Source organism: Mytilus californianus, unplaced genomic scaffold (genome assembly GCF_021869535.1).
Source record: "Mytilus californianus isolate M0D057914Y unplaced genomic scaffold, xbMytCali1.0.p SCAF_2, whole genome shotgun sequence".
NCBI lineage: Eukaryota > Metazoa > Mollusca > Bivalvia > Mytilida > Mytilidae > Mytilus > Mytilus californianus.
In genome coordinates this window covers 29,961,017-29,974,731 of record NW_026262668.1, presented here as the reverse complement: position 1 = coordinate 29,974,731, position 13,715 = coordinate 29,961,017, and the positions used below count along the sequence as shown (strand labels likewise).

Genomic DNA, 13,715 nt, shown 5'->3' with positions numbered 1-13,715 from the left:
GATTCCTTTTCTTCAACTTTTAAAAACATAATTCAACCCCAAAAACTTGAAATCAACACGGCATATACGGACGTTTGCCGACCGTCGTATCAGCTTGTGTAGTCATGAACAGAATTAATTTGATAGATCATAGTTTAATTAACAACCAACTGCTTAAATATAAACGTATCAATTCAATTTGTAATATCTTCATTTATCTATTTGTAATATCTCTTAGTCTATTGTTTATATCTTTATATCAGTTTAATTCTTACTACAATTAAATCATTCAGAATAAGGAATTTAATGAACTAACACAGGACTTTTATATTTTTGCTATATATTTGGTAAGTTGTTTTATGTATTTTTTTTTAAATAATTGCTAGATACATTGTAACGAGTTTTACAATGAAAACCTTCCTGTAATCTGGACAAAGCCTAGTAAGGCTGGTAAATCTGAAAAGCATGTGCAGATGGTAAAGTACTTGTAATCTACCTTCTGCGCAGAAAAAATACAGGACTGCATAATTATGTTTTTAAAGTCTTTTACGAAAATTGTCAAGTCAGAGCTAGTAAAAGTGTTCATTAAAAAGGAATTTGTGATCTTGAAGCAAACTGATAAGTTTAAATGACATGTACAGAAAGATATGTACGTATCAACCTTCTGCACTGGAAAAAAAAAGATGAAATAAGCTCTGTTTTAAATAATTAGCATGCCCTCAGTTGAAATATTCACTATATTAAAGTAAGAGGGTGTAGTTTGGCTGCCAATGATAAACTATATGTTTCAATTAGAGTCCAAATGACGTGGATGTAAGCAAATGATGGTAACTGTATGGCCTTCTACGCAAATAGACCAATTCTGAGTTGTAGTTTATGAATGAGCCATGGCGATTGGCCCGAAAGTCGTCTACGAGCAAAGCCGATACCGTATAGCAAGCTATTAAAAGTCTACGACATGAAAAAATGTTAAAAAAAACGAGAAAACCAACGGCCTCATTTATGCAAAAACTAATAAACGAAAAACAAAAAATGACAGACTGCAACCACCGATTGCCGCTAAATTACAGGCGAGTCACATATATAATGCGCCGGGGTTACACATGATTAAATTGCGCAAGGACTACATATCATCTAAAGGAATTTTAATACATCTTAACATTTTCCACCAAGATTTTACTCATCTTTTATAATTTGGTATGCTATAAAACGATAACACGACAATTGTGTTTGCTCTCATATGACAACAAATGTCATCATTTTCTTTTATCTATTTTTTGTGGGGAGTAGGGTAGGAGGGACAAGGGGTGTATTCAGCTTCAGGTTTTTACTACGGTATACGTAAATTCTTGAAATTTTATTCATTTTTATTATTTTTTCTAGTCTTTAACTTATCTTTAAAATGTATAATTGTTTTATTGTGGGTCTGTATCTTGACAACGTTTTTGATATTTCTTCGATCCTGTTTGTGCATTTTTCCTTGACGCCGCTTGTCCATCTATAAATTTTAAAATGAATTGTATGATTATAGAAAATCTTATTTTACGTTTGGAAGTTTAAGAATATGTGTTATTAAAACAAGAGTGCACTAGATGTCGTGCTAAACATACTAAGGGCCACTCGTAAATCAAAGTATCGGAAAACAGGAAGTACTAAACATACTAAGGGCCACTCGTAAATCAAAGTATCGGAAAACAGGAAGTACACATGTATGTGTCTGACATATATTAAATGCGCACACACGTTACACACCACTGTCCAGTAGTTGACCAAACATAAAGTAATTCTGTTCATTTGATCGTTAGAAACAAGTTTACCAAAATATTTGTTTTCATGCAACATTTTTAACAATATAAGTACCGGGAAATGGGTGTCTGGTGACAAACATATGTGTTGACCGAACGGGCAGACAGACATGGGGGAATAAACAACGTTTTAATTGCTGTTCTTCGTCTCAAAGTCAGTCTCCTTCACCTTTTTATACGTAGATGTATGAACGATTGACTTGTATCTGATAATATTATGATTGATCGGACAAAGTGATAATGTCAGTCAAGTCCTTCTGAATTAAATGTTGATCACGTCATCTTATCTTCTTTAATGACTGTTTAAATACTAATCAAAGTACGTAATATGCCAATCAAAAGAGAGGCCACGTTCTTGCGTTATGGAGTTCAAAAGTTATCGTTTAAATACCGATCATCCCAAAACTATAGAATTACAAACCATTTAACATTTTCTATATAGTTTAACCTAATGAAATACCGAAGCACACTTTATACTCGAATAAAATTTATCTTATAACCTTGGAATGCAATCAGAAAACGCGAACTATGAAAAAGATGATAAATATATTGCCAAAATTGGAATAAAAATATAATTATGTCTATCAAATCTCTGATGTCATTAAGATGACCAGGTCGGTGATGAAACGTTGATCAGATATGATAAAAATAATCTGATGGGGTATTTAGATAACTTACATAAAGCTAGTTATGTAGTTTCGGAAAGCACTTTTGTACTTGTATCCGGCCACTAAACTTCTGATCAGTAAAACAATATTAAGAGTCACAAGTTAAAAGTACATACTTATCTTATTATTTCAAACATTATGTTTTCATTCATTCATTCATTCATTCATTAAACAAATTATTATCAGTCAATTCGTTTGTTGTTTTTTTCGTTCTACTTCTTACTTCCAGTTGCTAAATGTAATGCAAAAAAAGTTCTTTTCTTTTAATGAAGAACGTTACAAATACAATGCTCGTAATTCATTTCTTCATAGTTACACAATTCATTTATTCTTTCATATATTTGTTCTTTACTTTATTCGTTCATTTATCCACTGAGTTAGTAAATTTATATTACAGTTGATTGCTATGACCAGAAATGGCTGCCGCCGTACTACAGAGAAACCCTTCAATATCGTTTGATACACTACCAGGAGGCAGGAAGACACGAAAACACAGCTTTGACTATAAGCAGTCAGAGGCAGATCCTTATTCCAGACGACAGTCGATAAAATACCACTTCCCAATACCATTGCTAGATGAAACAGAGGTCAACGAGGTAAGAACCTATTGCAAATCATTGACTGTTAATGTTTAACGCCACTTTTAACACTCCTAAGCACTCTCCTGGATACACTTTCATCAGGAAATGATTTCTCTGGAAAACATAACATTTCAAATATTAAAATCAATTAACGTTTAAAGTCTTGAAATTTTGACTTTTTGAAGGTATAGACTTAAAAAAAACCAAAACAGGTTTTAAAAGTCGAAATTATATTAGTTAGATTAATTTATTAGTTGATCAATTATGTGATATGTGGTGCCTGCACTTAGGAATCACTAGATAGTCACTCGCGCAAGTATGAAACGTATATCTACTTTATGGGTTGAGTATACTTGGGTTCAGTGAAACCGTGTATTCTTATCCCAATGCGGATCAAGGATTTTTCGAAATAAGCAAGGGTAAGGGCACTGGATTTCTTTTAGAATTTACTTTTGTTAAAAAGAAGAACTTCCGAATTTATCATGTACATTTTTAATTAAAAACTGACTGAAATTACTGATAACAAATGAAATTCTTTTATTGTAGACTGTAGTAAGTGAAGATGAAATAAGAAAAAGTGTATATGGACTACCCTTAAGTCAGATGAGTTTTGTAGCTGTTGAATCGGCAGTATGGAGGCCAACAGTTGCTAGTTGTAGACGTTCTGTGTTATGGTCACGTGAACGGAAGTTATATGAAGCTCAAAGTAGACAACGAATGGAGGAATTTAAAGAAAAACCTTACATGCAACATCAATATCCAGAGCTTAAGAGGCATTATCCGGGAACTTGGCGTTTAGCAACGAAACAGGAAATAAATGGCATTGTCGTCAGGTTAACGAAAAATCCAGCACCAACTTCCGCCAGCGTTATGGGTCGTCGTCGAATTCAATCAGCTCCGCCTAACTTGCCTATTCTTCATACACGCAGTGGAATGACAAAACGACCGACGACATCAAATACTATTTAAAAGGAAACTATAAGATTTTTTATATCATAACAAGCACTAAAAATTAAAAGTGACTTCCAAAAAATACAGCTTGACTCGATTTGACCTATGTATATAAATGTTAATAAACAGAAAGTCATTGTAATTAATTCATTAACCTTTCATGAAGATTAAGAAAACAAAACATGACTTTGATCAGCTTTCAGTATGTACTTTGTTAGTCAGTAAGTTATTTGGTTGAAATAAAGAGCAAACATGTGTCTATCTTCAATCATAACATAAATACATGTATAAAGCAAATACATAATTATTAAATTCAGAAACACTGCTGTAAACGATTACACATCGACTGAGGCTGATAGAGTTATCTCCCATGTTATGTATTTTGAAATAACACTTGATTTATTCTTTAATATATACCTATGTAACAATATTCAAAATACGCAATTAACTATGTTCATGATAGGTAAATAATTAATAATATACAGTGTCTTGTTTTAAAGACATCTTCTCTGTTTACACTCAAAATGTATCTTAGTGACAGACATTATCTCTTAGTATAGAACCTAGGACTAATGCGTTGACATTATCCATTAGTCCCAGATAGAACTAATTTCCTTAACACACAGATATATCAGAAAAAGAGGGTACTACAGACTAGAAACAATGTTTAGGAACAATTCTTTTCTGTAATTCTTTAGTTTCGTTCATGTCATGGTGAAATAAAATTCATCTTCATCCCTACAATTATATATGTGTTTTAAAACTTGTTAGCGCACTAAAAATGATATAAAATCATCTTTTCGTCAGGTTAAGTTTATTTTATCTTAAGTTCAAATGTTTTTAGACATTATAAATTTTCCAAAAACATTTTGTCAGCTGACCACGTTTGTTTTCATTTCTGTATTTATTTTATATTAACGCTGCATGTGTTGCTTGCTCGAAAAGAGTGTAGCACATTAATAATAGAGGCGTATTTTTAAAAACCAAACCAAACATATTATGTAATACTCTTAAACACATTATATTTGCGTTTGAGTGTCTCCTATTTACATATATGTGTAACGGATTGTAAATTTTAAATGTAACTTTGTGCATGTGTACATTTATAATTTGATATCGTTTGCTTCAGAAAATAAATTTTCGACTAGCGCGCCAGTTCTATTCTTTTGATTATTGATGTACAGAGCATGTACATGTACAATGTACATGATTGTAACTTACAGATATCCAGATATCCTTCAGTATTTTACACTTCGTCCGTCATTCCGTCCGTTGGAAAGAACGTTGGTAGAAAGTTTTCTTGGCTTCTATTAAAGGGAATGATTTTCATATTTAGTCTGCAGCTTGGTAATGCTGGGTTGTAGTGTACAATCTATTTAAACATCTGCTGTGCAGACACTCCCTGTGTGTCGATAGTTTGAAATTTTACAACATTAATTCATTGTACAAAGAAAACTTTCTCAATATGATTTTTTTCGGTTCAAATAAAAGACATTCTAGTCTAGTATTATCAGATAGTCTACATCAATAAAGCTCAAGACTCAATATGTATTTAATAAGTTTAGAAAACTATTGAAGATTTTTTTTCACACGCATAGTCATCAGTGTTGCGGATAACAATTCAGTACGAAATAAGGTGATGTGGTATGATTGCCAATGAGACAACTATCCATCAAAGTCCAAATGCCGCATAAGCAACCCTACAGTAAAGTTAGCTATAAGAAGTACCTACATGACTCAATCAATTTGTCTTTCGTTCAAATTACGAAAAGAAGAATCATTATGGCTTCAACTTAAGAATTTGTGGTTAAGCAAATCTATACAAAATCATATTATTAATCGAATATTTTTAAGGATTTGAGTTCGTTAAAACTTAATCACATGTACATTTGTATTTACTCAGTTTGCAAGCCAATAATATTGTGTTTAGCGTTTCGTAGGTCAAACACAGCATATTGCACAGGGCATATAGCTTGTTACTAAAAATACATTCTAGAAATCCCCCAATATGACATTGTTCATGCAATAGTTTTTGATTAATAATATTACAATTGTAGCCCTTGGGTGAGGTCAATACGATAATATATCGACCTAAAGAAGAATATTGACCTCGGACTTCATCCTCAGTCAATATGCTTCTCTTGTTTGATATAACCTCGTATCGACCTGATACAAAGGCTATAATTGTACAATGTTTGTTCTTTTTTGCAATGTACATATATTTGAAACTGAAAATATTTATATAATCTGTAGATATACATATATCTTTGCATTCTAAAAAAAATATCAAAAATAATTAAATGTTGGCTCACTATAGCTACCCACGAACCCCCTTTTGCATGATTTTAAGTGGAGAAGAACTTGAATATTAATGATGAATCACAAGGGAATATGGCCATACCTCTGTACATAGAAACGAAAAAGACTACAGATGTAAATACAATACAACATAACACTTAGGAGTTAACCAACTCCGAGGGTATCCCGGTGGTCCCAGCTTTCCGATTGAGGTGTACAAATCCCTGTATTAGGGTAGGCTGTCTGGTTTTGCAGGATGTGTACGCATACAAATGTATTTAGAGTGCCACGCTCTCTGCACGTTATAAAAACCGCGTTTGTAGCAATTCTTTGAGGGGTAATTAGGTGCCCGTTTGAAAGCACATTTCATCCCTGTTCAACATGATCACATTTTCCAGTTGCAGTCAGAAAATACGCCTACATATTGCATTAATTGATAATTTGTTTTTTCATCCTGAATAAGCATTAAATTTGTGTCACTGAACGCTAAGCAAGGAACAATCAATCATAATATGAAAAAAAGATATGTGGGATTTGTAGTTTCTTTAATTTACACTTGACATAACAAACATTTGGCATGTACACGTAAGTATTTATTTAAATTTTCACAACCTTCTTATTGTTTAATGTTAACATTTTTATCGCAGTTATGGTGTATGGGGAGTGACTTCAAAGACGCCAAGTGTCTTAAATACTTCAAAATAGGGTTACCAGTTTCTTAAATTTATTATATGAAATTTTCCAAATATATTTATGTCTTTCATCAAACATAAGTGTGTCATTAACACTTATTTCGATATATCTACGGGAAGGTATGGGTTAAATTTTTGTCGAACATATGTAGTCCCATATAAAATGTACTCTCTGTTAGTGCAAGTGTTATATGAATATAGTATACAATCTATACCACTTGTGCTTTTCAAAAATAAAACATTTCTAAAGGAAGAAGTAGGTAATATAATTTCACATTTTATAAAAAAAAATGTCCGTAAATGAATAATATGTCATTGTTTATGTAGGTTATACAAAGTCTACTTGCATATTAAAAGCGGGAAATTAAAAATGAATCTTTATGAAACAGATTTTGGGAATGGGTAGAAATTTCAACAGGTCAATGACAGACCATTTAAGGAGTTTATAAGTTGATGTCTGATGTTGTTTGTACATGGCTTTTAAGAAACATTGCTTGTCTTTTCTTATTTCAAAGCTACAAATGTATAAAGCGAGACATATTGACAATGCATAAACACTTTTCTAATGCTTATAACCGTATTTTGAAATTTTAAAATGTCTTTTGGTTTTTGTGTCGATATGTTGCTGTCCGAATAACATTATCGCATCTATCCTTTTATTCAAATTGCAGTGGTACCTTTCGTGCTAGGGGATATCATCAGCTCAGTAGTCGGTGGTTCGGTACTGATATGATTTATAACATTGAAATCATTAAAAAAGACCTAGGTTCCGATTCTCTCTGGCAAATTTGATATTAGATGGGTTTGGCTATTCTTTTAAGGTGTCTTTTGGTCATTTAGCTCCTAGTACATTTAACTACTTATTCATCCCTGGGTCTAAATTGTTTTTGTTCGAGCATTCATGAAGAAGGTCAATCCAGAAAAGAGATTCAAACGCATCAATTGTATAAGGTGTTATTTCCATTTCATACTATCATTTCACACTATTAGCGCAATCCGTCCGGCTGGACATGGCCGCAATGTTTTTGTATATCCCATGCAACCAACCAAACATCATTCTCCTGCACAGGTCAACCTGCTGGACGAAAGAAGTCAATTGCCCCAATTCTTTACCTCAGTCATGGTTGAGGCATACAGAACTATACTTATTGATTTCACAAGAAAATAACATTTCTGATCAAATTAATGTAATTTTCTTTTAATGTTATTTTTAAGTATATTATTATGATCGTTGCTTATTGTAAGTTTAATTTCACAGTCTTGTAATTCTATTTTCCGTAGGCGATACAGTAGATGGCACAGTAACTTTATATATCAACATTAGTACTATAGTACATATAAACATCGTATTACCTTTCATAAATGTTTAATGAAATATTAAATACACGGGGATATAAATTTCATATTTATATTGCATTTGATCAGATTAATAAGTTAAGTAATAGAAAAACCGTAAATAATTTAGCCTTGCTGAAAGGAAAGGTTAATTCTCATGAAAGAACCTATCCGGTTAAGTCATTGTTAAACTAAAAACCATTTAGGCATTGAAGTAACTTTATCAGTCGTGAATACAATTGAAGTTGATATCGAATGTTTATTATTTGAAAATGTATTTCAAGCGAAATTTTAGACGATTTATGATTAGTTTTACGGAACATTGTTCTTAAGTGTAGTTCATATATCTAAACGCAAGTAAATAGATTTGAAGTGTACGAAAAGTTGACTATAAATATGACGTCCTCTGAACTTTTAGAAATGTAAGTTTGTTATTTTATTTTGTTTATTTTTAAATTCATATATGAATTTGATGTTTAGATTTAATGTTGTAATGTGTGTCCTTGTCTTTTTCATCGTGTTAGTTTGAAAAGACAATTTTTTATCGTGCATACTATTCCGGTGGGCTGTTCATACAATCAGTTATTAAGCTAACCCGAATAATACAGTCGTTATATTACGCTCACTATCAATCACTACATTAACCTCGAAAGGCAGAGAGAATCGGAGACGGTAATAAAAGGGCTTGAATTATTCGAGTTATCATTTAGCTAGAATAATCATCATAAGACAAAAAGGCTAATGGCAGTTGAAGATAAGGCAATATTTTAAAGTGATTAAAACAAAAATAGTTGTCGATCTTTAACCTTATCACAATTAAAATGGATTCATATAACAGTACAGGATTCAAAATTATTAACACAAGGAGTAAAAAGACGAAAAGAAACAAAAACACAACCTAAACAATTAAACATATAATACAAAAAAAATAATAATGCATCTATACAAACCTGACAGCACCCTCCTCCATAACCCCCCCCCCCCCAAAAAAAAAAAAAAAAACACACAAAAAACTAGCACCTAGCATGCGCAAACTTTGGAAAAAAGAATAATTGGGATTGTATATGTATTAAAAAAACTTCATGGCTTATTATATACATAATATCATGTTTACTGTAATTAATATATTTTTCTTATTTTTTACAGAGTTTGGTCTGATGAAAGTTTGAATTATGTTTCACCGGATCATGATCACTTATCTTTCTACGAAAGTCCTGCTCCAAGTCCATATATTTCACACCATTATGGAACTATGTCATCATATTTCAAACAACCTTATATGGACCATCACTTTCCAGAACTAAGCAAACCATACCAGAATATGTGGAAGCTTGTTAGCAAACGTGAACTATCGCACATCATTACGAGACTGAGGAGAAGTACACTTTCTTCTCGTTCCAGACAGAAAAGACCACACAGTGAACATATTGGTGACTACGTCAAACAAGAGGACCAACGCAAATTATGTATGACTCCAAACGGCCCGAAAGAATTCCGAAGCTTTCGCTGAGATTTTAATGTTTAGCGTCGGTGCTTATAAATATTTGCAATAACAATTAATTTCAATTATTCAAACATTTGTGTTTGCCTGTGATTTTATGGAAAGAAATAAATCATTCATTGTATTTATAAACAGAAGTATCATCATTTCCATGAGTGCAATGTTTTCCCCAAGCATATATATGTAGCAGTTGTATAGTTCGTTTCATACTAGTCCATACAAGGTATCATTAACTGTGTTACATTGTAAAACTGCAGATTTCGTATCATTTAAAAAATAAAACAAGGAGTGAAAGATCGCTGTTAAAATTGTTCATAACGTCAGAGGTTTTACTGCGGTTGAGGATTTATTTTCAAAAGTTTTTTTCAAAGCAATACAACTCTCCAGCGTGCTGATTATTCATGGTAATTTTTATGAATCTTTACATACAATGTAAGAAGCTGGTGTTGGTTGGGGATTGTGACGTGTCGTGGTACAATTTATCGTAAACAACTTGGAAAAATGATTGTTTGTGGCTTTTTGTTTTATGTCCAGTGGCAAATATTTCATTCTAAGTCTGGACATTAACAAATCAAACAATAAAACAAATAAAATGGTACTGAAAGTTGGACAACTGGGATTTAGGACTGACTGTCATTGAATAAGACGGAATGTCGAATAGGGACATTAATTTTGCCTTGTAGCATATCTCCCCTTAAATAGTTGTTACCATGTTTTGTAATTCTCAAAGGTTTCTTTTAAAATTTAGTTCCCTGATCAATGTATACATTTTTGCCTTCAATACTTAAGACTGGTATACCTATTCTTTAACATATATATTGGTCAAGTATTCCCCAGTCATGTTTTCCCTGTTCCCTTTACCGCCTTGATCCGTGGTCTCGTGGATGCGTGTTCGCGTCGAGTGCGGATGGTCGTCGGTATTTGCTGCTTCTAGGCTTCTACGCTAATCACATGGTATAAAGGTGTAAGAGCAAAGCTCAGAGTCAGAATAATGTGTCAGGATAGGGTGACATGTCTTCCTACTGACTGTAACTATTACCTTGTGAATTAGCACGTTTAAACTCCGGCTCAGCGTGTAGGTCTAGTACAAAGCAGGGGAAATATTCATATCACATTAACATGTTATCGTCCTGAATATACATTTAATTTGCCACTGGACGTTAAACAGCAATCCATCATCATTGCCATCCCTGTCCCCTTTACTTCACATAAACATTCCTTAAACAAATTCGCCTCAGTTGACAATGTTTTTTCGGGGAAACAATCTGCTCTATCACCCTCTCAGCTATGTCTTATTTATATAGTGAACCTCCGCAGCGCGTGTATGCCCAAGTATTTGTGTCAAACAATCAACACAAAATATTGCTACTAAAAACCAATATTTGCACCATTGCCGCAAAATGCTAAGAATATTCCAAGATGGCTATAAAAAAATCTAAAGTCAAAGACAACATGGAAAAAGGACAAAAATCAGTCAATAAAAACACTATTTATAACTTGAGATGATAAATTACGAAAAGGAATGAACGCAGGTGATCCAGAAGGGTTCAAAAGCTCCAGAAATTTCCATCCTGGATGAAAAGTAAGAAAATCGGAATATATATCAACTATTTTGGCCTCAATCAGTTTCGGAAGAACCTATTTCAAAAAGCGCTACCAAGGCATTTGTGACTCTTTATTAAACAGCAATACTTTTTAACTGTTTAAATTGGATTTGCATTTTTAAAGTTAAAATGTTCATCATGTGAAATATTTCATAGTTCCTGAAAGCAAAGACAAAACGTGAACTGTATACTTTTCGCCTAACGTATAATAAAGTGCACTTGTTTTCAACATTCTGTGAATTGATTACCGATAAGTACCTTGTTTTGAATTGCTAACATTGTTTTTAACGGTTTACTTAAAATAAGCTTCTAAAATATTTTAAATACCTTACTGACACACCATTGTTTTAAAATAGGTTTTTACAATGTTAAGCCTCAAAAATGTATTGTCTGTGAGGAATGTTTAATTGCCGTATGTGTGTACACTCCCTGTTGTAAGACTAGAATTCATATTGTTCAAGCTTAAATTTGAGTGTGATTCCAATTGCATGTTGAACTTTATCTGAATTTCCGTTTGCATCAACGGCTATTTGTCTTCTATTTTGTCCAATTTCCCTTCAAATGAATTTCACACCAGGGCTATTTTCGGAAAGTCCTTCAATCTTTTCTTTTACAGTATCATAGATTAAAATGTACTTTAATGTTTTACATCATTTTCTTGCGTTTTACCAAGTTATTTACTTGTATTATCCTAAAGATGTCCAATACAAAAATTTTGACAAATCTTGGCAAACTTGATTCTATTTTTACCAAAACTGTATAAGGACATCATTAACCAAAACAATAGTCGGTGAAAAGTAAGCTATGTATTGGGTTTCGAACAAAAAATAAAACATTTTAATTTAGAGACATCCTTTGACGAAATTTTTTACAAAAACAGGTAAAAACGATTTATTGATTGTTAGTTGCTTAATGTCCAGTCGCAAATATTTCATGCATGTTCAGGACGATGTAAGATCGATACAATGTCTTCATTTTATATTTGATAAATAATAAATATTAAAACTTGTTGACAATTTGTGTGAGAATATTATATTATAACTCTTTATACAAAGGGACATAACCATTTTCTGGGAAATTCTAAAACAAGTCCTCAAATCTTTGTTAAATTCACAATATGTGTACAACTTTATTCGATATTCCGATATCATTTTGTCATAATTTTGTAACAAATAACAAAAGTAAGAAGCCGAATTGACCAAAAATTTCTCTATTTACAATTTCAAGGAAATTTTGAAATTTAACTTAAGAAAAAGAAAGGACATTACAAATCAATTATAACCAAACTATGTCCTTTTATGCAAAATATAGAAAATAAACTCATAGAATCCATTGTTTACTTTTTTCAAAAGCAATGTGTGATATGCATTCCATTTTGATGGATATTTGTACAAGTGTTGAAGAATACCTTTAATTTATTTTTTTACTCAAATAATATTCAATCTAGTGATTAAATGTGAGTACATGTACTAGTAAAAAAAATACAGGGGAATGATGACAATGATACATTATACAAATCCTCGTTTTACTGCACTGTTCATTGCGTTTCTGCTTGCATGATCGGCAGCTGACATTAGCATATAAGAAGTATGATTTTCATTTCAGTACAACAAGTACTTTGAAAGAATAGTTCTACTCACTGATAAACAAGGTGTTTGAAGACAAACATCTTGATTCACACAACAGTTGTTCAATCTGTTAATCATTATCATAAGACAAATAACTTATTGATGGAAGAGTAAACGCATGATGTCCAGCGACACAAACCGCATTGGTGGTGTCGTGGTAGCGTGTTCGCCTCGAGTACGGGAGTTCGGGGTTCCAACCCCGACCGATTCAAAACAAGGACTTGAAAACTGGTATTTACTGCTTCTCTGCTAAGCACTCGGCTTTTATGAGTAGAAGCAAAGCCTTGTCGACTCGGAGTCAGACTTATGTGTCCGGGCTTGTGCTGACTATTATCTTCTGGACCAGCACGTTAAAAATCCGGTTCAGCGTGTCGGTCTAGTACAAATCAATGTTTATACTAACATATAGCACATTATCATGTTCTCTTCCTAAATATGCATTTAATTTACCATTGGAAGTTAAACAGGCATCCATCCATCCATCCAGCGACAAAAATTACTATTAAATGTGATATGATTATACACGTTTTTCTCAATAATAGACCTACCTAATTAAGACTTATCACCGGGTTTGTACTTGCATGAACAACTCGACGGGTGCCACATGTGGAGCAGGATCTGCTTACCCTTCTGTATGTATAGTTAACTTAGTCCATATATTATGCTACAGCCC

General features: G+C 32.6%; 2 long non-coding RNA genes across 2 annotated transcripts; both read left to right on the top strand.

Moving 5' to 3' along the window:
* The first annotated feature begins 241 nt into the window (after nt 1-241).
* LOC127729673 (uncharacterized) lies at nt 242-5,134 on the top strand. The gene is made up of 3 exons (XR_007994756.1): nt 242-326; nt 2,850-3,048; nt 3,580-5,134. It is a non-coding gene; the product is annotated as an uncharacterized LOC127729673 (long non-coding RNA).
* A 3,375-nt stretch (nt 5,135-8,509) lies between these two features.
* Nucleotides 8,510-10,100, top strand: LOC127729675 (uncharacterized). The gene is made up of 2 exons (XR_007994758.1): nt 8,510-8,731; nt 9,456-10,100. It is a non-coding gene; the product is annotated as an uncharacterized LOC127729675 (long non-coding RNA).
* The last annotated feature ends 3,615 nt before the right edge of the window (nt 10,101-13,715 follow it).